This window comes from Muntiacus reevesi, chromosome 16 (assembly GCF_963930625.1).
Source record: "Muntiacus reevesi chromosome 16, mMunRee1.1, whole genome shotgun sequence".
NCBI lineage: Eukaryota > Metazoa > Chordata > Mammalia > Artiodactyla > Cervidae > Muntiacus > Muntiacus reevesi.
Window position 1 is genome coordinate 6,829,878 of NC_089264.1, and position 26,218 is coordinate 6,856,095.

General features: G+C 40.2%; 1 protein-coding gene across 3 annotated transcripts in view; it reads right to left on the reverse strand.

The window, feature by feature from the left end:
- The window catches only part of SYNPO2 (synaptopodin 2), a 200,126-nt gene that overhangs the window by 56,829 nt on the left and 117,079 nt on the right, over positions 1-26,218 (reverse strand). The window lies entirely within an intron of this gene.

Here is a 26,218-nt window from a genome sequence, read left to right on the forward strand (position 1 = left end):
AGGTTGCATATTAAAAAGCAAACACATCCTTTTGCCAACTAAAGTCCATATAGTCAAAACTATGGTTTTTCCAGTAGTCATTTTCGGATATGACAGTTGGACCATAAAGAAGGCTGAGCACCAAAGAATTGATGCTTTTGAATTGGTGCTGGAGAAGACTCTTGAGAATCCCTTGGACTTCAAGGAGATCAGACCAGTCAATCCTAAAGGAACTCAACCCTGAATATTCATTGGAAGCACTGTTGCTGAAGCTCCAATACTCTGGCCACCTGATTCAAAGAGCCGACTCATTGGAAAAGACCCTGATGCTGGGAAAGATTGAAGGCAAAAGGAGAAAGGGGTGGCAGAGGATGAGATGGTTATATAGCATCACTGAGTCAATGAATATGAATCTGAGCACACCTCAGGAGACAGTGAAGGACAGGGGAGCCTGGCGTGCTGCAGTTCATGGAGTTGCAAAGAGTCAGACATGACTTAGCGACTAGCAACACAACCACAACATCTCAAGGGACCAGGATACATGATATGCATCCTTAGCCTCTTGGGTGTCTGAGTTTGAGAAAAGGAAATTCCATCAAAGACAGTGCAGGGACAAACCAGAGTAAGGTCCAGCCTAGGGAAGAAAGGCTGACAGAAGCCAGGAAGGGATACATTTTAAGAGAATGTGTTAAGAGCTCACACTACAGCCATGAATTCAAATAAAAGATCACTCTGGTGATCTGGATAAATGCAGAAACAAGCAGTTTCAACCCAGATTGTTTGAGAGAGGAGAACCGGGCTGGAGTGTCAAGGGTTTTTGAAAATAGCTTCTTTTCAGTTTCCAAACTACTGGCTAGTCGAAATTCACTGAGAGCTGTAACTGCAGTTCAGAGATCTTTGATTCTTTTATAGCCCAGTGTATGTCTTACACATATAGGCAAGCAATAAATATGTGCTAAATATATGTCAATATGGCTTTCCTGCTGGCTCAGTGGTAAAGAATCTGCCTGCCAATGCAGGAGACATGGGTTCGATCCTTGGGTCAGTAAGATCCCCTGGAGAAGCAAATGGCAACCCATTCCAGTATTCTTGCCTGGGAAACCCCATGAACAGAGGAGTCTGGCAGACTACAGTCCATGGGGTCAAAAACAGTCGGGAAACGACCTAGCGACCGAACAACAATAACAAAATGAGTAAATTTAATTTTATCCAAAGTCTATTTCAACTTCCTTCAGCAATGGGCCAATAGTTGCTCCCAAGCCTACTAATTTCTATGTATTCTTTCTTTGTCATCTCTTTTAGGTTTGAAATTACTACAACAGTATCACGTGATGAATGGGAAATTCCCAGTGTATTTGTGGAAGAAAGTTCGTCCTACTGGATACTGAACATCAGAGATAACTGAGTTTTCCCCAGCAAAGGGGATGGCCACGCCGGCAGCTCTGCAGCTGCTCCTGCCAGTCACTCCATTTCACCATCATTCCCTTGGCCCCATGAGAGGTAAGGTCACAAGGCAACCAGTAAAACATACAGCGTCACCAGATGTGGGCCTGGTTGCAGTTTCTGGAGGTAAGCACGTGAGCAGAGGCAGTGTGAGGCGCGGGATCCGGGACACTGCTGCAGGCGCTGCTGCAGCTTCCTATGCGTGCCGCCTGCCTGGCAGCTCTGCGGGAGCGGAGCTGGGCTGTGGGGGTGATTGCCAAACCCTGGACTTCAAGAAGAGAAACCAGGTCACCCCAAGTGCCCTCTGTGTCCAGGTAAGTGTTCCGTGGATGCATTTTAAAACCGTCATGCTCCTTGCTGGGACTGACTAATACTTCTCCCACTTATTTCTGATTGACGAGACACTACAACACTGTCATCATCTGGACAAAAGGTTCTTGGTCAGTCAGAGCCAGCCAGAGGGAGCCTTGCAGAGGTAGGCAAGAGCCCTCAGCTATTCTCTTTTGACTTAGCTGGAGGTCAGTGGAGAATTTACAAAGGAAATGGAGTTAGCTGGAACTGGAGGTTTTGCTTACTTTACCTCATTTAATTAATTGGTTTAGTAATTGTCCTACATAGTCAGTGCTTATCTTTCATGGACAGAGTTCTGAGGTCTGAAGTGCCCTCAAAAGCTTTATATTCTAAGATAAACAAGAAAGTAGGTAATTATAACCAAGTATGACAACTCCCGTGATTAAAGTTAATGCAATATGCAGTCGGAACACACAGCAGGGATATACAGTCAAGGATTATTGGAGGGGGTAAGGTTTTCTAAAGGACACAAACATGAGCCTCATGAGGAAAGGCCAAGGTGAGTCAGAAACACAAAGATCTAAGAACCTAATATGCAGTGAATGCTTAGTCAGTGCTTGCTGGATGAATTATCTTTTCACAACACAATGCTGTCTCCCATTAACACTGCAGTATCTTGTAGAATGGGCTTCCCCCATGGGCTTAGTGGTAAAGAATCCGCCTGCCAATTCAGGAGAGTTGGGTTCAATCCCTGGGTTGGGAAGATACCCTAAAGAAGTAAATGGGAACTCACTCCAGTATTCTTACCTAAGAATCCAATGGACAGAGGAGCCTGGTGGGCTACAATCCACCAGTTGTTCACCTCAGTCGCTCAGTCAAATCCAACTCTTTGCAGCCCCATGGACTGCAGCATGCCAGGCCACCCTGTCCATCACCAACTCCCAGAGCTTATGCAAACTCCTATCTATTGAGTCAGTGATGCCATCCAATCATCTTATCCTCTGTCGTCCCCTTCTCCTCCCACCTCCAATCTTTCCCAGTATCAGGGCCTTTTCATATGAGTCAGTTCTTCACATCAGGTGGCCAAATATTGGAGTTTCAGCTTCAGCATCAATCCTTCCAGTGAATATTCAGGACTGATTTCCTTTAGGATGGACGGGTTGGATCTCCTTGCAGTCCAAGGGACTCTCAAGAGTCTTCTCCAACACCACAGTTCAAAAGCATCCATTCTTCAGTGCTCAGCTTTCTTTATAATCCAACTCTCACATCCACACACGACAACTGGAAAAACCATAGCTTTGACTATATGGACCTTTGTTGGCAAAGTAATGCCTCTGCTTTTTAATAAGTTGTCTAGGTTGGTCATAACTTTTCTTCCAAGGAGCAAGCGTCTTGTAATTTCATGGCTGCAATCAACATCTGCAGTGAGTTTGGAGGGAAAAAAAATAGTCTGTTACTTTTTCCATTGTTTCCCCATCTATTTGCCATGAAGTGATGGGACCATATGCTATGATCTTAGTTTTCTGAATCTTGAGCTTTAAACCAACTTTTTCATTCTCCTCTTTCACTTTCCTCAAGAGGCTCTTTATTTCCTCTTCACTTTCTGCCATAGGGTGGGGTCATCTGCATTTCTGAGATTATTAATATTTCTCCCGGCAATCTTGATTCCACTTTGTGCTTCATCCAGCCCAGCGTTATTCATGATGTGCTCTGCATATAAGATAAATAAGCAGGGTGACAATATATAGCCTCCACGTACTCCTTTCCCAATTTGAGAACCAGTCTGTTGTTCTACCTCCAGTTCTAACTGTTGCTTCCTGACCTGCATACAGATTCTCAGGAGGCAGGTCAGGAGGTCTGGTATTCCCATCTCTTGAAGAATTTTCCACAATTTGTTGTGATCCACAAAGTCAAAGGCTTTGTCATAGTCAGTAAAGCAGAGATAGATGTGTTTCTGGAAATCTCTTACTTTTTTGATGATCTAGCAGATGTTGGCAATTTGGTCTCTGCTTCCTCTGCCTTTTCTAAATACAACTTGAACATTTGGAAGTTCGTGGTTCACATACTGTTGTAGTCTGGCTTGGAGGATTTTGAGCATTATTTTCCTAGCATGCGAGATGAGTGCAATTGTGTGGTAGTTTGAACTTCCCTTGGCATTGTCTTTCTTTGGGACTGGATTGAAAACTGACCTTTTCCAGTCCTGTGGCCACTGCTGAGTTTTCCAAATTTGCTGGCATATTGAGTGCAGCACTTTCAGAGCATCATCTTTTAAGATTTAAAATAGCTCAACTGGCATTCCATCACCTCCACTAGCTTTGTTTGTAGTGATGCTTCCTAAGGCTCACTTGACTTCATATTCCAGGACATCTGGCTCTAGGTGAGTGATCACACCATTGTGATTATCTGGGTCATGAAGATCTTCTTTTGTATAGTTCTTCTGTGTATTCTTGCCACCTCTTCTTAATATCTTCTGCTTCTGTTAGGTCCATAGCATTTCTGTCCTTTATTGAGCCCATCTTTGCATGAAATGTTCCCTTGGTATCTCTAATTTTCATGAAGAGGTCTCTAGTCTTTCCCATTCTATTGTTTTCCTCTATTTCTTTGCATTGATTGCTGAGGAAGGCTTTCTTGTCTTTCCTTGCTATTCTTTGGAACTCTGCATTCAAATGGGTTTATCTTTGCTTTTCTCCTTTGCCTTTTGCTTCTTTTCTTTTCACAGCTATTTGTAAGGCCTCCTCAGACAGCCATTTTGCCTTTTTGCATTTCTTTTCCTTGGTGATGGTCTTGATCCCTGCCTCCTGTACTATCTCTGAACCTCTATCCATACTTTTCAGGCACTCTATCAGATCTAATCCCTTGAATCTATATCTCACTTCCACTGTATAATCACTAGGGATTTGATTTAGGTCATACCTGAATGATCTAGTGGTTTTCCCTACTTTCTTCAATTTACATCTGAATCTGGCAATATGGAGTTCATGATCTGAGCCACAGTCAGCTCCCGGTCTTGTTTTTGCTGACTGTATAAAGCTTCTCCATCTTTGGCTGCAAGGAATATCATAAATCTGATTTTGGTATTGACCATCTGGTGATGTTCATGTGTAGAGTCTTCTCTTGTGTTGTTGGAAGAGGGTGTTTGCTATGACCAGTGCATTCTCTTGGCAGAACTCTACTAGCCTTTATCCTGCTTCATTTCGTACTCCAAGGCGAAATTTGCCTGCTACTCCAGGTATTTCTTGAATTCCTACTTTTACATTCCAGTCCCCGATAATGAAAAGGACATCTTGTTTGGGTGTTAGTTCTAGAAGATCTTGTAGGTCTTCATAGAACCATTCAACTTAAGCTTCTTCAGTGTTACTGGTTGGGGCATAGGCTTGGATTACTGTGGTATTGAATGGTTTGCCTTGGAAATGAACAGAGATCATTCTATCATGTTTGAGATTGTATCCAAGGATTGCATTTCAGACTCTTTTGTTGACTATGATGGCTACTCCATTTCTTCTAAGGGATTCTTGCCCACAGTAGTAGATATAATGGTCATCTGAGTTAAATTCACCCATTCCAGTCCATTTTAGTTCACTGATTCCTAAAATGTCGATGTTCACGCTTGCCATCTCTGTTTGACCACTTCCAATTTGCTTTAATTTGTGGACCCCCCATTCCAGGCTCCTGTACAATATCGCTCTTTACTGCGTCGGATCTTGCGTCCATCACCAGTCACGTCCTCAACTGGATGTTGTTGTTGCCTTGGCTCCGTCTCATCATTCTTTCTGGATTTATTTCTCCACTGATCTCCAGTAGCATATTGGGCACCTACCAACCTGGGGAGTTCATATTTTGTGGGTTCACAAAATGGTCAGACCTGACTTACGGACTAAACAATATTCATTTATTAACATAAGGGCTTCTCAGGTGGTGCTAGTGGTAAAAAATCTGCCTGCCAATGCTGGAGATACTATAGACACAGGTTCAATCCCTGGGTCAGGAAGAGTCCCTGGAGGAGGAAATGGTAACCTGCTCCAGTATTCTTGTCTGGAAAACTCCATGGACAGAGGAGCCTGGCGAGATAGTGTCCATGTGGTCACAGAGTTGGACACAACATAGGTACTAAATATCAACAGCTGCATCTTGTAGAATACTTCAAAACAAACGCCTGTTAGCTCAGCTACAAAATGGCTGGAAAAATCCCATCGCCGCTATATTCAAAGTGGATTCACAGACAAGCAACACTGGGACCACCTGGGGGCTTGTTGGGACCACCTGGGGGCTTGTTAGACCCACAGAATTCTATCTCCCAACCCAGATGACCCAACATCTGCATTTTAAGATCCCCCAGTGATTCATATACATATACATTAGGGTTCAAGACTGTCCTATACGAAAGGCTCGTCAACCAGTGATGGCCCTCTAGGACAGGGGTTTATAACCTTCAGGAACACCAGACTCTCTGGAGAGGAATTTTTAAACGTAGAAGTCAAGTTTTTATTCCCCTCTCTTCCACAAAAACCAAATCTTACCACCTGGGACCTATGTATGTGCATTTTTAACAAACTTTCCAGGGAACCTGAAGCCCGTTCTTTGATACCTGGTAGTATTTTCTATACAATACTTTAAGGAAATATGTTGTGGGCCAATCAGTTCTATGTGTGTGTGGGAGTGTGTGAATGAATGACTTAAAGACAGATCTTTATTGAGTGACTTTCTTCCTAGAGACTGTGGTAACTCTTTTGAGCTTCACAATAACCATACTTTTCAAGGAGACTACAAAAATGAGTTTATGATTATTATTTTCAGGTTTTTTGGCATGTCCTTTTAACTATAAATCAAATGCCTTATGATTATACAGTGGAATTGAGAACTAGATTTAAGTGACTAGATCGGAGAGGCAGAGTACCTGATGAACTATGGATGTAGGTTCATGACATTGTACAGGAGACAGGGATCAAGACCATCCCCAAGAAAAAGAAATGCAAAAAAGCAAAATGACTGTCTGAGAAGGCCTTACAAATAGCAGTGAAAAGAAGAGAAGCGAAAAGCAAAGGAAAAAAGGAAAGATATACCCATTTGAATGCAGAATTCCAAAGAATAGCCCGGAGAGATAAGAAAGCCTTCCTCAGCGATCAATGTAAGAAATAGAGGAAAACAATAGAATGGGAAAGACTAAAGATCTCTTCAAGAAAATCAGACATACCAAGGGAATATTTCATGCAAAGATGTGCTCAATAAAGGACAGAAAGGGTAGGGACCTAACAGAAGATGAAGATATTAAGAAGAGGTGGTAAGAATACATAGAAGAACTGTACAAGAGATCTTCATGACCAAGACAATCACAATGGTGTGATCACTCACCTAGAGCCAGATGTCCTGGAATATGAAGTCAAGTGAGCCTTAGGAAGCATCACTACAAACAAAGCTACTGGAGGTGATGGAATGCCAGTTGAGCTATTTCAAATTCTAAAAGATGATGCTGTGAAAGTGCTGCACTCAATATGCCAGCAAATTTGGAAAACTCAGCAGTGGCCACAGGACTGGAAAAGGTCAGTTTTCATTCCAATCCTAAAGAAAGGCAATGCCAAGGAATATTCAAATTACCACACAATTGCACTCATTTCGCATGCTAGTAAAGTAATGCTCAAAATTCTTCAAGCCAGGCTTCAACAGTATGTGAACCATGAACTTCCAGATGCTCAAGCTGGATTTAGAAAAGGGAGAAGAAGCGGAGATCAAATTGCCAACATCTGCTGAAACATCAAAAAAGTGAGAGTTCCAGAAACACATCTATTCCTGCTTTATTGACTATGCCAAAGCCTTTGACTTTGTGGATCACAACAAACTATGGAAAATTCTTCAAGAGACGGGAATACCAGACTACCTGACCTGCCTCCTGAGAAATCTGTGTGCAGGTCAGGAAGCAACAGTTAGAACTGGAGATGGAACAACAGAGTGGTTCCAAATAGGAAAAGGAGTACATCAAGGCTATATATTGTCACCCTGCTTATTTAACTTATATGCAGAGTACATCATGAGAAACACTGGACTGGATAAAGAACAAGCTGGAATCAGGGTTGTCCCCCAAAATAGCAATAACCTCAGATACACAGATGACCCCACCCTCATGGCAGAAAGTAATGAACTAAAGAGCCTCTTGATGAAAGTGAAAGAGGAGAGTGAAAGAGTTGACTTAAAGCTCAACATTCAGAAAACTAAGATCATGGCATCTGGTCCCATCACTTCATGGCAAATAGATAGGGAAACAGTGGCTGACTTTATTTTTGGGTGTTCCAAAATCACTGCAGATGTTGATTGCAGCCATGAAATTAAAAGACGCTTACTCCTTGGAAGGAAAGTTAGGACCAACCTAGACAGCATTTTAAAAAGCAGAGGCATTACTTTGCCAACAAAGGTCCATGTAGTCAAGGCTATGTTTTTTCCAGTAGTAATGTATGGGTGTGAGAGTTGGACTATAAAGAAAGCTGAGCACTGAAGAATTGATGATATCAAACTGTGCTGTTAGAGAAGACTCTTGAGAGTCCCTTGGACTGCAAGGAGATCCAACCATTCCATCCTAAAGGAAATCAGTTCTGGGTGTTCATTTGAAGTACTGATGTTGAAGCTGAAGCTCCAGTACTTTGGCCACCTGATGCGAAGAGCTGACTCATTGGAAAAGACCCTGATGCTGGGAACGACTGAACTCAGGAGGAGAAGGGGATGACGGAGGATGAGATGAATGGATGGCATCACCGACTCAGTGGACATGGGTTTGGGTAGACTCTAGGTGTTGGTGATGGACAGGGCGGCTTGGCATGCTGCAGTTCATGGGGTCTCAAAGAGTCAGACACGACTGAGCAACTGAACTGAACCTTAACTATATAAATTCTATGGTTCTGAAAACTAAGATGATCCAAAGTCAAGACTTTTTGGATTAGAAGTGGTAAACATAATATGAACTAGAGTGCAGTTAAAGGTCACTTATGGGGAAAATTATAATCCAGAAATTACCCCTTCAGCAGATTATGCAGGCACTATTATGTGTAGTCCCCAGCCATATGAAAATTCCAAGTACCATTTGATAGTACTTGTACTAAATGCATAATGCAAATATAACAACACATTCAAATTTTTATTACTTCAACTATAATTTGTATTCTCTATCTGGTCATAAAATTTAACATGCTGAAGACAGGAATTTCCATTTGTTCTTGATTTCCATTTGAAACTAAATATGATGACATTTCCATTTCCTCTCTATTATTACATAAACCTGAAGCAAAGAAACAGAATGACCAAGCCTTGTTTTATAGGAAAAATTATCTCTACATTAATTAAATTAGTTGAGCATAATATGGCATCTTTTAATATTTGAAGGAAGTGGAATAGTCAAATGGCAAATAAATGCATTAAAGTATTTTAATGAATTAAGTTTCAGTATAAAATCATTTGGTGTAATTGAGCACACTACACAACAGCCTGTATAAATTATGCTTTTAAAGGAAAAAAATAAACCATGTTAATTCCTTCAGACAAGGACTTTACTACTTTTACAAATTGTTTGTAAAAGAAAATGTAAGTGACACTGAGTCTCCTCTTCTCATAAAACAATTTGAATTTGAATCAAAATATCAAATCAATATCTTTTTTTCAAATGAAATGGTTTGGCACCCATATTTCATAGTAACACATCTCTCTTACTATTTGATGACATTTATATTTGCTAAGACTTGCTTTCATTCAGAGTTTGCTTTAGAGAGAAATAAAAAGCCTCTGTTTTGAAGGCATTCAACCATTCACCAAGTACTGAGTTGTCTCCAGGAGCAGGCACTGTTCTGGGCTTGCCTTCCCCAGGGTAGCTCCAGAGAACAGGAAAAACTTAGCAATTGGACCTCGATCTTAAAAGGCTGATTATATGACATGCTTTGATAACTACAGAGAATCATCAGAGTGAGAGGGGCACTGAACCCATGAGGATTGTTTTAATCCAACAACAAATTATGTATTAAGCACACAGTATGTGCAAAGTACTATACTCTGAAACATATGAACATGTTTATGGTAGAGTTCCTGAACAAAGCTCTCTGAAGTGGAAAGCTGTTACATTATCTGCTGCAAAATTTAGTCTCCCATTTCTGTCTTTCATTTATTTGTCTGTCCTTCCTTTCCCTCACCCTTTTATCCATCCGCTCCTCCCCTCCTCCTGCCTCCTCCAACTCTCTCTCTCTCTTCATGATGTTCCTTAAAAATTCTCCATAGACAGCAATTATAGTTTATGGACCCAATCTACTTGTTATTCACGATGTGAAAAGAGATTTCTTGTGCTTGAGTGTACATTTAAGATCCACTCTCACAGATTCCTTTCAGTTCAGTTGAGTTCAGTCACTCAATCAGATCTGACTCTTTGCAACCCCATGGACTGCAGCACGCCACACTTCCCTGTCCACCCACCAACTTCTGGAACTTGTTCAAACTCATGTCCATTGAGTCGGTGATGCCATCCAACCATCTCATCCTGTGTTATCCCCTTCTCCTCTTGCCTTCAATCTTGCCCAGCATCAGAGTCTTTTCCAATGAGTCAGTTCTTTGCATTGGGTGGCAAAAGTATTGGAGTTTCAGCTTCAACATCAGTCCTTCCAACGAATATTCAGGACTGATTTCCTTGAGGATTGACTGGTTTGACGTCCTTGCAGTCCAAGGGACTCTCGAGAGTCTTCTCCAACACCACAGTTCAAAAGCATCAACTCTTCAGCGCTCAGCTTTCTTTATAGCCCAGCTCTCACATCCATACATGACTACTGGAAAAACCATAGCTTTGACTAGATGGACCTTTGTTGGCAAAGTAATGTCTCTGCTTTTTAATATGCTGTCTAGGTTGGTCATAGCTTTCTTTCAAGAAGCAAGCATCCTTGATTTTCATGGTTGCAGTCACCATCTGCAATGATTTTGGAGCCCAAGAAAATAGTCTGCCACTGTTTCCAATGTTTCCCCATCTATTTGCCATGAAGTGATGGGACCAGATGCCATGATCTTAGTTTTCTGAATGTTGACTTTTAAGCCAGCTTTTTCACTCTTCTCTTTTACTTTCATCAAGAGGTTCTTTAGTTCCTCCTCATTTTCTTCCATAAGGGTGGTATCATCTGCCTACCTGAGGTTATTGCTGTTTTTCGGGGCAATCTTGATTGCAGCTTGTGTTTTATCCAGTCCAGTGTTTCTCATGATGTACTCTGCATATAAGTTAAATAAGCAGGGTGACAGTATACAGCCTTGATGTACTCCTTTCCCAATTTGGAACCAGTCTGTTGTTCCATGTCTGGTTCTAACTGTTGCTTCTTGACCTGCATACAGATTTCTCAGGAGGCAGATAAGGTGGTCTGGTTTTCCCATCTCTTGAAGAATTTTCCACAGTTTGTTGTGATCCACACAGTGAAAGGCTTTGGCATAATCAATAAAACAGAAGTAGATGTTTTTCTGGTTTCTCTTGCTTTTTCTATGATCCAGCAGATATTGGCAATTTGATCTCTGGTTTCTCTCCCTTTTCTAAATCCAGCTTGAACATCTGGAAGTTCATGATTCACGTACTATCAAAGTCTGACTTGGAGAATTTTGAGCATTTTGAGCATTACTTTGCTAGCGAGTGAGATGAGTGCAATTGTGCGGTAGTTTGAGCATTCTTTGGTATTGTCTTTCTTTGGGATTGGAATGGAAACTGACCTTTTCCAGCCCTGTGGCCACTGCTGAGTTTTCCAAATTTGCTGGCATATTGAGTGCAGCACTTTCACAGCATCATCTTTTAGGATTAGAAATAGCTCAACTGGAATTCCATCACCTCCACCAGCTTTGTTTGTAGTGAAGCATCGTAAGGCCCACTTGACTTTACATTCCAGAATGTCTGGCTCTAAGTGAGTGATCACACCATTGTGATTATCTGGGTCATGAAGATCTTTTATGTATAGCTCTTATGTTTATTCTTGCCATCTCTTCTTAACATCTTCTGCTTCTGTTAGGTCCATACCATTTCTGTCCTTTATTGAGCCCATCTTTGCATTTATCTTTCCTTTTCTCTTTACCTTCACTTCTCTTCTTTTCTCAGCTACTTGTAAGGCCTCCTCAGACAACCATTTTGCCTTTTTGCATTTCCTTTTCTTGGGGATGGTCTTGATCCCTGCATCTTGTACAATGTCACAAACCTCCATCCATAGTTCTTCAGGCACTCTGTCTATCAGATCTAATCCTTTGAATCTATTTTTTCACTTTCAGTGTATAATTATAAGGGATTTAATTTAGGTCATACCTGAATGGTCTAGTGGTTTTCCCTACCTTCTTTAATTAAGTCTGAATTTTGCAACAAGGATTTGATGATCTGAGTCACAGTCAGCTCCTGGTCTTTTTTTTGCTGACATATTCCTTTACTAACACATTTATATTTAACATGTCTATAGTCCTTGAAGGGGTTTCCCTGATGGCGCAGCAGTAAAGAACCCATCTGCCAATTCAGGACATACAAGCGACACAGGTTTGATCCCTGAGTCAGGAAGTTTCCCTGGAGGAGATAATGGCAACCCACTGCAGTATTCTTGCTTGCAAAATTCCACAGACAGAGGAACCTGGCAGGCTACAGTCCATGGGGTAGCAAAGAGTCAGACACGACTGAGCAAGTAAGAACAGCACACAGCCCTTCAAAGAAAATATACATAGCAAAAATATGAGATGATATTGTTAGCATATAAGTGTATAAGCCAGACGGTCCATCTGTTCCCCCAAAATCAGTGCTTAGAAAATCGAAATCCATAGGAAAATATGATTGGAGGAAACATAAATTGATTCTTCTGCATGAAGAGCCAAGATTGAAGAATGTAGAAGACCTGGGCCATGGATAGCCTGACACTGGTGGTGAGTACAATACTGTTCTGTGCTGTACAAAGTCCAAATTGAATTGTGAATTTGATTCTGAACAGTGTAACTGTGTGCTTATAAAATGATGAACACATTATGAAATCTAGATTTTGGCTTATGTCACATAAAGATTGTAGATATAAATCTAAGTACTTTCTTCAGTCTCAATTGTTCAATAATTTAAAAGCCAAACTCTCAGATAAAATTTTTTCCCATGCTCTCCATTAAAAAAATTTTACTAGTAGAATAGAAGTGTACCTTCTGATTTGCACGTGCATGCTCAGCCATGTCCAGCTTTTTATGCAACCCCAGACTGCAGCCCGCCAGGCTCCTCTATCCATGGAATTATCCAGGAGAGGCTACTGGAGTGGGTTGTCATTTCCTATTGCAGGGCATCTTCCTGAACTAGGGATCGAACCAGCATCTCCTATGTCTCCTGATTTGGTAGGTAGATTCTTTACCACTAGTGCCACCTGAAAGCCCACCTTCTCATATACCTTTGGGTTTTTGGTATATTTTAGGAATATTCTGGCTTCTCTCTATCTTTCTTTCCATGTGTGTGTGTGAAGAGAAATGTCTATCAGCCACTTGACAGTGTATCTGATGTTTTTCGACCTGGTAGAAAAAGCCAAATGCATTTCCTAATGTGATGTCTATTATCCTTAGAAGTCCATGAATGCAATTGAAAAAAGAATAAAATAGTGAAGCAACAAGGCAAAATATTAAGAGGACCAGAAGAAATAAGAACTAATCTAGGTGGCCACAAAATTTGTTAGAAACATACAATAAAGGAAAGCTTGGTTGATAATCAATGTAGATCGAAAGACAGATGGTAATTAGGGAGACAGTGTCTGGGTGTTGCAATATGCTGGCTACAGCAGATTACCTTGGCTCTTATAGCTAAATGGGAAAGCTGTTGACATAATGAAATAGTTACTACTAGATGTATCTATTATAAAAATAAAATATTATGAGTAGTATAAAAGAAATTTTAAAATAAATAATAATCATGTTTGAGGAGGATTACCTAAAATTCAATTCATTGTTTTATATACAGATAATAGTGATGTTCTCTAGGTCTCTAATGTATTAGTTTCATCTTTGATTATTGACATTTTTTGATGGAATAAGTACCTTAGATTATGAAGCTATCTTATTTTTTCCCCAAACATTCTTTCATTTTCTTTGTAAGACTGCCTAAGTACTTGGCAGTCATATGGTTTTTCTTAGTAAACCCCAAGACTTCCATGAGCATTTCTAGAGCTTACAACCAAAGAAGTAGTTATGGAATTTCAGATATTAAAACTTTTTTCACAGCTAGAAGTTCCTTTGATGTTTGGGTTACTGAACACAAATTTGCTGGATAATTTGTATTCTAGTAAAAGACCTATGTAGTCCACTTCTGCTCCTAAGAGTATTTGTTGTACTTCCTTTTCAGTGAACACTCAGATTCCATCTTGAACAACTTCTTCATCAGAATCTTTTTTCTTCATACATTGTAAATTATTAAAAAAGGCACTGGTTAGGACATCAACTTTCACACTTTCACATTGTCTTCTCTTTAAGAAGTTGTATATTGTACCACTGATAGCGTCAGGGTGACTGTGGTTGGAGTGGGTTGCTGCTTCCCCTTACCCTCTGCTCAGAGCTTCCTCTTGCTAAAGAAGAGGACATCTTTGCCTTTCTGGTGCCCCAGTGCCTCTGGTTAAAGGCTCAGACAACCCACCTTTCCTCCATAGACACCCAGTGGGCTGATACTTTTTTTCTTTTTTTGCTATCAAACAATTTATTCTCTTTGTAGAACATAATAATTATAGTTGCTGAATGCTCCAACTTGATATGTGTTCCTAGACTAGCTTGGTGTCAATGTTATTTCAAAACAATTATTTAGTTGTTCAATATGTGCTCCTTGCACATATTGTTTTCCAAAGGTATTTATTTTCTGTTTTAAAACTTGCCTTGGTTATAAACAAAATTGATTTTTAATAGTTCTACAGACAGGCAGACCAGGAACACTGACTCCTAAGTCAGGAATGGAGAAAGCCAAGAAGCAACATAATTTGTAGAATTCCCTAATGAGTCATGAATTTGTGGGAACAGTTCTCTCTTGAAGAAAGGGTGAGGGTAGGAATGAAAACAGGAAGACTAGTTGAAAAAAAAAGACATGAGAACCTCCCAATATCATTTCCTATTCTCCACAGCCAGGCAAGTGTCCTTTATTCACCCTCGCAGGACACCAGGGACAGCTGACAGTGGGTGTACCGTAGGGAAAATAGAGGCTTACCTGGAAGATTAACTACTAGATCTTAAGACAACCTCCCCTGCCCCAGCCACATTTCTGTCTGGGCTCCTGGAACTCTGGCATCTGAACTTTATACCCTCCTAGAAGGAAATCAGGAGATTCTGATTAGCCAGGAGCTTTGCCAAGAAATGGCCCCACCTGAGCACCTACTTACTGGAGCAAGAAATTGGTCTTCTAACCTAAGGGAAAGTTTCTATTACAAAAACACGGAAACTATGCTGGGAGGGGAAAACATCAAAAAGTTTATCACCAAATATCTCCAGAGTGATATGGAACTCATGAAACAGAAACAGGATGATATAGATAAGAATGAGAAAGACTCTTGGCAATTAAAAATATCATAGCAAAAGTGAATAGCTCAGTAGAGAATTTATAATGTTGAAGAAATTTTCTACAGTACCCTAAAAAGTAACAGGTTTAAATGGCAAGGCACAGATGAAAATAGAAGAAAAAGTCTATGAAAATTAGACAATACATACTAATAGTTCAATGTATAAATAACAGAAATTTCAGAATGAGAAAACAAGCAGAATAAAAGAAATAAATTATCAAATTAGTAATTCAAGAAAATTTCCCATAATTGAAGTACATGTTTTCTAGATCAAAAGAACCCACACAACAGATGAAAATACACCCAAACCAAAACACACCAAAATCTTTTGAAATTTCACAAAAAAAACTTATGTTTCCAAGAGAAAAAGTTATATGTGAGAGATAAAAAAAAATCAGAATGCTTTTGGCCTTCATAAGAGCATGGGAAACTAAAATATAGACTGAGACCTTCATAATTCTGAGAAGTATTTCCAACTTAGAAGTTTGAGGGTAGAATAAATACTGTATCAAATACACTAGATCTCAAAAAACTTAGCTCCCATCACTCTTTCTTAGGAAGCAGTTAGAGAAAGTGTTTCAAGAAAATGAAGAAAAAAAAAAAAGAAAATGAAGAAAAACCGAGACATGGAATCTAGGAAATAAAGAATCAACTCAAAAGAGAGGAAAGTGAGTCTTCAGGATGATTAAGAAGGGGGATTCCAGGAATTAGGTGTATACCTGGCAAAAAGAGATATCAGTCCAAATCAGAACAGGTCAGAAGACTCTAGGTAAGATGTCTCCAAAACAGACAATATTGATAGAGTTACTAATACGTTTTTAAATATCATAAGGTTTATTTAGATAGATGGAGAGGGTTTGGGGGTGAGTTAATGATAAATACATAGAAAACTAAAGAAGAAAGATGGCTGTTAATTTGAAGAAGAAAAAAGTTGTGAAAGAAAAGAAAAAGTACTCATAGCATACTCCATGGCTTAACTTCATAATACAAGCCTTAGATATTGATCCAACGAAATATGACACAATTATATTGGGAGGATGGAGTAAGGCAAAGGAGACTATTTGAGCTTGAGGCAGGGACTGGTAGGGGTAACATCTGTGATCTTCATTTTCCATGGTGCTGGGCAAGTGGATAATGTTTACAACTAAAAAAAATAAAGAAATTGCACAATAAGTGTGTTTTTTTATAAATAAGAAGGAAACAGCCAAAGGTAAAAATGTCACCTTTGGGAAATCTAGAATTGATTGTTTTTCATCTGCAAGTCTTTTAGAAATATTTGACTCTTTAAACGAGGTATGTGTAACTTGGATAAGGATTAAAAGCTAAATTCTAAAAAGCATCATAGCTTTTGTTCAAGTTTTTGTATTTTTAATATTCTGGTTCTCAGGTATACTGGATCTGAGTAACCTGTGAATCTGAACTTTGTGTAAATAAAAGTTGTCTTGATTTACTCAAAAATTCCACTGTAGTGATTGGCCTCCAACTAATAAAATAATATTTAAAAAAAAAAATTCCACTGTAGAATATTAAATAATCTGTGGAATTTATGGACATGAAAGGTTAGCTTCTTGCCTAATTCTTCAGTGAACTATGAGTACTCAATTAAAGAAAATATTGAAGAGCTCGGTTTTTTTTTTTTTCAGTATCTGTCCTTAATCTACCAGCCAGTATCAAAACATGAATATATATAAATGTATAAGTGTGCTTGTACTTTATCTGTAAAAGACTCTTTTCTAAGATTTGGAGGTGAGGCAGTTTTTCTTTTTCCTTTTGTTCTCCCTAGTCAATTGATCCATTCTTCCTTTAACTGTACATGGAAGGGCCAGGATGCTGCACAGTTTCAAGGGGCATGCATCATATTGCCCACCAGGCTCCTCCATCCATGGGATTTTCCAGGCAAGGGTACTGGAGTGGGTTGCCATTTCCTTCTCCAGGGGATCTTCCCGACCCAGGGAATGAACCCGGGTCTCCCGCATTGCAGGCAGACGCTTTACCATCTGAGCCACCAGGTGAGCATGCATCACATTAGACACATGTTAATGACACCCCCTGTGGGGACCAAGTCAAGGAGAAACAAATGGAGGTTATGAAATGAGAGTGACTTTTGACCTCTTGAGAGCGAAGTGTAAGGGCAGAGACCAGTGTGGAATCCAAATTCTACTGTGGAAAGCTCAAGAAAATTCTACTTCACTGATTTCAAATCCTAGACCTAACTTATCTGTGCCCTGGGGAATGACTTCAGAGTTTTGGTGCTCAGAGATTTTCTAGGTTTATGTCTCAGCAGCATTGAGAGAGAAGGAAGGGAAGGAGGCGGGGCAGGGAAGGAAGAGCAAGAAGACATAGACCCTCCGTGCACATGACATCACTAATTCTAAAGGTGGAATGAAATGTGTTAATGAGATCAACTTGCTGATCTTTGCTTCCTCTCCCTCCTGTCCTCCTCCCTTCCCCTTTCTCCTGGAGTCTAGCCCTGGCAACTCAGACGATGATGAAGTCATAGGCTCCAAAATATGGCCATGGTATGAAGGCAGCGGCACAAGTTTTAGACAACATTTCAGCACCGCACTGGAGGGCCGAGAAGGGAACCTTGTGTAATGTGAGCCGCCATGAGCTTGTGCTATTTTATTAATCCGGGGTGTCTGTCCCTGGAGGTTGCATTACCTACGGGTCTGTGTGTTTCGCAGTCTCCTACTTCATACGGCAGTCATCAAGAAGGCTTGCTTTTCTCAGACACGCCAAGAGGAGAGTGCAGATAGATCGGAATTAACCCTAGCTCTGGGATTCTCACCTTTGAGCAAGGTCTTTGCCATTAAAAGCAAAGAAAGATTAAAACGACCTCTGACAACCCCTGCTTCTAGCTTGGGCTTCTGTGTGAGTCAGTCTCCTGCTCCTTCTCACCTCATTAAGTCGCTAAACCTTGCTACCTGCAAGGAAAGATTGATGGAGTGATAATGGGGTGTCTCTCCTCAGTAGCGGCCAGGGTTCTCCCACTTGCTTATTAAGGGAGGCTGGCTTTTCCTCCAGGTGGACCCACATTCTGGAGTTCCTTCCTGTTAATAGACCATTCTTCAAAGCTCTTCAACTTTTCCCTTGCCAGATCCCACAAAGGAAAAATAAATTCTTAGGCCACAACATGGTGGTATTTAATATCTCTACTTCAAAACCTTTCAAAAACGCCAGGCAGCAGCTCAAAAGCTCGATGGTAGTAGATGAGAAGAAAAGTCTTCTCTGTGTATAGAAGCTGCTTTGCGTTTCCCAGAATGTCCATCTTGTGTTCAGATCGGATGTTTCCTTCGGAACCCAGACCAAAGGGCTGTTCCTCCCTCGTGGAGCCTTCCCTCTGATTACCCCATTTTACCTTCCAGGCAGGAGTATTTGCAGTCTGTGAACTCAATAAAAATGGCTTTGAGGGATTTCCCTGGTTCTCTGGTGGCTAAGACTCTGCACTCCCACTGTAGGGGGTCCAGGTTTGATCCCCAATCAGGGAGCTATTAATAGATTCCACCTGCTGCAACTAAGGCTTACAGCGGCCAAATAAATAAACAGATAAATATAAAAACACAAAACTTTTTTTAAAGGAGTTTTAAAAAATGACTTTGAGTTTCTCTTCTGGCACTGCATCACTTTTAACTATTAGAAAACACATTATCTCCACTTCTAAACTGTGTCTTGACAAAAACAGGAAACTCATTTAATCTCCCTACTATCCAGACATAGTAAATTAGTAATAACAATGACCACAGCTAAACCATTTTTGCCATATTCATACTATGTCTAACCCTCACAACACCCCTGAGAGGCAAGGACTATTAAGTCTATTTTGCAGAAGAAACAGTCTCTGAGAGGTTAAGCAGTTTGCCCAGGATCACACTGTCAGGAAGGAGCCAGCATTTCACTGAACTTATGATTTCAACCAGAATCTGTTCTCTCCATCCTCTGCTACAAGTTAGAAGGAAAGAAATGAAGGAAGGAAAGAGGGACAAAGGAAGGGAAGGGAACATAAAGTTAAAAATACCAGAATTTTGCCCATTGGAATAGTACTTCCCAGACTCCTGGAGTAGTAAGAGATTGACGAAAACTTAACACTGCCCATCCTTTCCTTTATCCGCAGAGAATAACCGAGACCAGAGAGGTTAGGATCCCTAGCCAAGGTTGCGCAGCCTGTGACCCAGCAAAGACTAACGCAGACCGTAAGGATCCTGACTCCAGTTCCCGAGTTGCTCTCTCTGTAAGGTGTAAATTTTGAAGCCAGAACTAAAACATTAAGATGTTTAAAAGAGGGTAGCAATTCATAGATATATAAGCTTGTTTGCTTATTTAAACTTTTGCTTATTAAAATCCTCTGGCTACTAAGAAGCAAGAGTTTTAATTGCTATAAGTTTTCTTGAGTAATTTTTTCATCTCCAATACAATATCTAAAATATACCAAATAACATAATTTTATTCTGTTGTTTCACCAAAAAGGAAATCTGCTTTTAAAATGTCATTTGTTACTTAGCAGTCATAACAGTGCAAATAGTGAATGCTTCACCTGCTAAATGCATACTTCTGAACATCACAAAGGCAGCAAAGTTTAGAGTATGATCAAGCCAGTGAGATGTGAGTATTAAAAATCTCTCTCTATATAGGGCCAAGTTCAGGACTGTGTCATTCCACCCAATTAGCTGATATATACTTAAGGAAAAATGTGTTTAGCAAGCATCATCAGGTGACCAAATCCTAGATGACTTCGAAATCTAAAAGGCAGAACTGTGTACTTTCACAGTGTCGTATCAACACCCCCACCCAACATTCTCTCAGAATCCCAATACTGACTCCTTCAGGAAGCTTTCCTCTTCTTCCAGAATTCTTTCCCTCCTCCCCCAAAGTGAAATGCATCCTGTCAGGAATCCGGGACATCTAAGATCCTAGGAATAAGGGAAAGGGCGCTGCCTCTAAGAGAGAACTCTAAAATCAGCCGCACCAGATGAGAACAGGAATTTTCAGAGTTACTTTAGATAAATGGACTGAAAACGGACCACAGCATCTTAAAGGAAAGAATTACTGTATCGAAAGAAAGAAAGAGTCTATCTGAATAGGATGCCCAGCTACAGAAGTTAGAAAAGGTAGGAGGTAAACAGTGCCCATAAAAGTACTGCCCAGAGGAGAAGGTGCCCAGATGGAGGTCTTGCTCCTCACAATACCAGGGGCATCGAACTGTGGACGTGAGTGTCGCGGGTGCCCACAGCTGAGTCTTTCAACTTTTTGTTCTGATTCCACACACAAAGCCGTTTCATTATAATAATGTGGTTTCTAAGGGAAGATACAGCCCTGGCCGGAAGAGGCAAGTATTCAGGCTTCTTGTCAATGTGCGTTAACCCCTCTCTAAAGGAAGAAATCAGAATTCTAGCCTACCCTCGGTCTTCTTGGCCTTTTAGGAACATGAGTCAGTATCCCCAGACTGCATTACTGCTTGAGCAATGACAAGAACTGTTTTTAGAATTTGGATAATTGCTAGGCAGGCCCTGGACTATGAAATTTACAAAGATCAGGCCACCTTTTTTCGGTCCCTCAGTCAAACTTTCCCTACCTCAATATACCTTCTTTAAATTTCAGTTAGAATTAATTGATTTCTTCTCTTACCCACTGGATAGACATTCATTTTTCTCTCTCTCTCAGGGCATATCTTATGCCTAATATTATATTTACTTTTACTGTAAGACAGTATATCTCATTGAGAGCAGGTATTATTTTGTTTATTCAGTTGCTGTTTTCAGTATCAGTATAGAAATGAGTAAGATATAGAGGATTCTATATACTCAAGCAGGGGTAACAGACAGAAAAACAAGTTATACATATGGCAAAGCAATAATAAATGTATAAAGAACAGAAGTAATGCAAACGAGGGAGAGATGAACCATGCAGGAAAGCCTCCCTGGAGGAGGTGATGCCTGAATTGGATTGTGGAAAATAAATAAAACTTCACCCAAAAGATCAGAAGGGGGAAGAATCTTCAAAACAAAAGGGAAAATATATGCAAAGGCAAAAAAAAGTGTGAAATGACTTGAGAACCAGATCACAGCTCAGTATTGAGAAAGTGTGAAGTGAAGTCACTTAGATCCAAGCCTGAGGCTGGATGGGTGGAGAGAGAATGAAAGATTCATGTATTCCCAAGGTGGAGTTTGTACTTTCCATTGCAGATGACAGAAACTAGCAAAGGCTTTTTATTACAAAATAGACTGCATCACATTTGTATTTTAAAAGATATCTTTAGTACCAATGTGGACAAGGGAATGAAGACAGGTAAGACAGAAAACAGCAAGATCAGATATATAAACAGAGGAATCCTTGTCATTCAGTTGCTCAGTCACGTCTGACTCTTTGTGACCCCATGGACTGCAGCACGCCAGGCTTCCCTGTCCTTCACCATCTCCCAGAGCTTGCTCAAACTCATGTCCATTGAGTCGGTGATGCCATCCAGCCATCTCATCCTCTGTCGTCCCCTTCTCCTCCTGCCCTCAATCTTTCCCAACATCAGGGTCTTTTCTAATGAGTTGGCTCTTTGCAGCAGGTGGCCAAATAGATAGTGCTAAACTAATTAAACAAGGAGGCCATTAGACAGGGGTGGCTCTAATGCTGTAGCTGCCAACATAAGCAAGCTGAAACCTAAGCCTAAAGTTATAAAATCAAAATGCTAAGGACAAGCAATCACAAACACTCAAGCAGGCTTTAAGTTACAGCCCATCTATAATTTCCTTTGTTTGTTTCTGCACCTTTACTGTTTGTCTTTCCCCCGTCTCCTGTTGGAGGCAGTGCTGCTAACCACTTTTGGCATGCCACTGCCCAGCTGGAATCTGCAAATGCTCAGATAAACTCTCGAAAATTTCAATATACCTGAGTTTACCTTTTAACGATAGGTAGCAGATAGAGCGATGATAAAGAGATAAACTAAGAGATTATTATATAGAGAGAAAATAAGAAGGCATTTGGAAAAGTTCAGGCTAGTACTGGCCAATAGAAATATAATATGAAACACAGACATAGGCCACATGTCACATATATAACTTTAAATTTTCTAGTGTCCATTTTAAAACATAAAAAGAAAGTGAAATGTTTTAATATATATATTTATTCCAATATATATAAAATATCCTTTCAACATGTAATCAATGCAAAAATTACTAATGAGGTAGTTTACATTTGCTTTTCATTCTGTTTTTGTACCCTGGTGTGTATTTTACATACATGCATGAATGCATGCTCTGTCACTTCAGTCGTGTTGGACTCTTTGCGACCCTATGGACTGCAGCCCACCAGGTTCCTCCATTCATCAGATTCTCTAGGCAAGAATACTGGAGTGGGTTGCCATGCTCTTCTCCAGGGTATCTTTCCCACCCAGGGATCAAACCCATGTCTCCTGCGTCTCCTGCATTGCAAGTGGATTCTTTACCCGCTGAGTCACTTGGGAAACCCATTTTATACTTAGGGTGCATCTCAATTCAAACTAGCCGTAATTCATGTGTTCAGTAGTCACATACGGCTGATGGGTATCATATTGGACAGCACAGGTTCAGACAATACATGATGAGGCAGTGACTCTTGTAGGAACGGGAAAGATAGGATACATTTATAATATACTTATGAATTTGACAGAAATTAGGGACTTATTTATAAATGTCAACAATGAGACAATAGTTGAATATAAAGTTTTCCAATTTGGAAAATCTTGCTGGATGACAATGCGATCAGTCAAGTAAAGGAAGCAAGTTAGGGAAACTAAGATTGATGGATTTGTTTGGGACTTATGAATTTGGGGTGTGAGAAAGACATCTTGCCTAGTGGGTAGAGTAATGCCAATAGCCTACATTATATGTTTCTATGTTTCAAACACTCTTGTAAGAGCTTTTAGTATACAAATTCATTTAATCCTCAGAACAGCACTATAAGATAGATAATACCACTGTCCCCCACATTACAAATGAGAAAACTGGGGTACAGACAGAATAAGTCAGCTGGCCCAGGTCTCATTGTTATCAGACAGCAAATGAGAGAGGAGAGATTTACACCCAGGCAGTCTGGTTCCAGGGTCAAAATTTACATAACACATTGCACAGCCGCTCTCAAAACAGGGCCGACAGAATCAGACAAGTCTGCATCTAAATAACTCTTCCTTCACCTACTAACTGTAGGTGACTTTGAGCAAGTGTACACATCATTGGTTTTCTCATCTGTGAAAAGAGAATGATATGCCTAACCCACGGGGTTATCAAGAGGAATGACTGACATAATCTATGTAAAGTGTTCCTCACCACAATAGGTATACACCAAGTAGTAAACAGTATTAATAGTTGCTGTTATCATTATACACATTGCACTTGGAGCTTAATGCAGACTTCACGTTGACATATCTACTTCCCTTTAAGTACCTAACTTGGGATGTGGTCTGAGTTCCGTCTTTAAAAACAAACAAAAAAAGGACTTTGATTCATTACAAAGACTCATTTAAAGAACTTCACAGATGAGAGCTAAAGGCTGGAATCATCCTGCAACAACAGCTAAAACAATCATGGGCATTTAGATCATGAGACAGCACTGTAGAGTGTTTGTGGCAAGTAGGTCCTATGGAGAATTGCATTGGAAGTAAAAGTGTTGCTTGTATCCCCAAGACATCTAGAAAAATAGACTTGAGTACATCATGAGAACACATTTGTTTGTGTGCATTTTTATTAGTTAGTGGTAAAACAATCAATATAAATTATTTATGATACAAGGATCTACGGTTATTTGGTTAAAAATCTCAGACAACTTAATCATACGATCTAGGTTTATCACATCTCCCATCAGGATAATCTCATTCTTATATGGGCAGGCATTTGGATAAACAAAAGACAAAATTCAATTAACTAAATAACCAAAAACCATAAACAAAGGACATCTTGCTCTACAATGTCTGGCATTTTAAACTTCAGATTTCCAATACATTCATGTTAATTACATGCCATTTCCTGTCAAGCTTATAGTCATGTGACCTAAGTTAGCACTGTAATTAGCTTTTGCCTCTTACAAAACACTCTGCTTTGTTTTTCTCCTCTAGCTGATGAGCTGCTGGTGCAGAACCTCTTGAATAGTTTTAAAGAAGACTTTGGCAATCAATCAGTGCTAAGACTTTCATGATCCCCCTGTTCACATGTTGAATCAACAAGTGCTCAAACTGATGCATCCAATCCATTGTCATTCCATCCCTCAGCTCTCTACATTCCTTTAGGTGATAGGTCTCCTCTTTCATATCAGGACTAAACCAATAACACACTTTAATGCTCTGAATGCCAAGCTCATGTGATTCTTCTCATCTCAGGTTCTGTCCGGAGGCCCGCCTAGGAAACCTCTCTACGACAAGATGTTCAAGTGGGCCACATACCTTGCTTGCCCAACAGGCACAGCAGATGAGTAACAAGTGTGTTTATAGATTTTGTGGTCCTCCAGCTGTCGCTGATATAAGTGTCTTCTGCTAAAATTGGTATATTTTTGGCTATCTGCTTCATCCCCTGAGTAGTTCAAACGTCACCAGCAGGGCCCAGTGGTCTGAGGATGCCACATTTAGATTCTTTGTAGGTATAAAACAATTTGTCAGAAGGTTGCCTAATATGGTGACAGTAACTAACCCAGAGACCTCCAAAAGAACTAAATGTTCAATAGCAATAAAAAGGGAACATTCATTAGATCAGGGACAGTGCATGGGACTGGAGATCAGCCAGTCAGGCTTTAGACTGTGTCTCTCCCAACTTGCTGGGTAAGAGTAGGTAAAGCATGAACTCACGCCATCCCTCCACCACTGTTAGTTCTGGAATCAAAGTTGCTAATAGAATGTATTTTCAACCCGTTGAAGACAAACATTCACTTGAGAATTCCTTTACAATTTAGAAAATTCAGAATAATATTTCAAATGTAAAAAGCATATGTGTGTGTGTGTGTGTATGTGTGTGTGTATGGAGGAAAAATGTGAGGAGGAGGAAGAATGTGGAGAGGAAGAAAAGACCCTGAAAGCAGTTAAAGAGGTTCCCAACAGACATATAAGAACACCTTGTGAAGCTGTGGGTTATGTATAGGATGAAATCTTTGTCACAGGAGTATGGGCCAAGAAATCTGTCTGCTAAGAGCACTGTGCTTGAAGAGTAAATGGAGGAGGGAGGGAAGTTGCTGGCTTACACACAACTATTCAGCAAGTGGATGGGTCCAAGAGTTGAGTGGAAAGTTGTTTGAAGATGTCAGAATTTCATGCAGACATGTTAACAAGCTGCACTTGATCCCATGGACTATGTTTTTCCTCTGAATTTTAAACCAACTGAAATCAAGAGACCTCATAAAATGAAGTAAATTGGTCTAAAGTAAAAAGTTTCCAAATAAATTTAAATCCTCTAAAATTATGTTTCTCTACAATGGCTAACAGCACACACTCTATTGTGCTTCCTATTTCATTTCTACCTTGTAAAGGACTTTTTCCTTTTAAAAAGAACACACACGCCCACACCCCATCCCACCCCATCCCTACATAATACACACTTGGCTTCCTGCCTCCAATCTCTGCCTTCTTTAATTAATTCTGCAAATCAGTGTCAAAGGATTAATAAATATTTCTCTCAAGTTGCTTTACTATTCAAGGACTAACACTGGCTTCCCATTAATTCTCAGATCTACTCTGCTTGGTTTTAGTAGTTATCTTAATAAAATAAGCCTAGCTTTGCCTGACTACTTGCCCGGGGTCCAGAGTAGAAGACACTTTCTCTATGATCAGAGCCAGAGTAGAGCCTCTGAATAAAACCACCAGAAGATGCCTCAGATCTGAGTAGCGAGAGAAGCTGCAACCATGAAGAAGAGTCAGGATACAAAAACTGGAGTGTGTGTGCTAAGTCATGTCCTACTCTTTGCGACCCCATGGACTCCTCTGTCAGATTCCTCTGTCCATGGGATTCTCCTCTGTCCATGGGATTCTCTGGGCAAGAATACTGGAA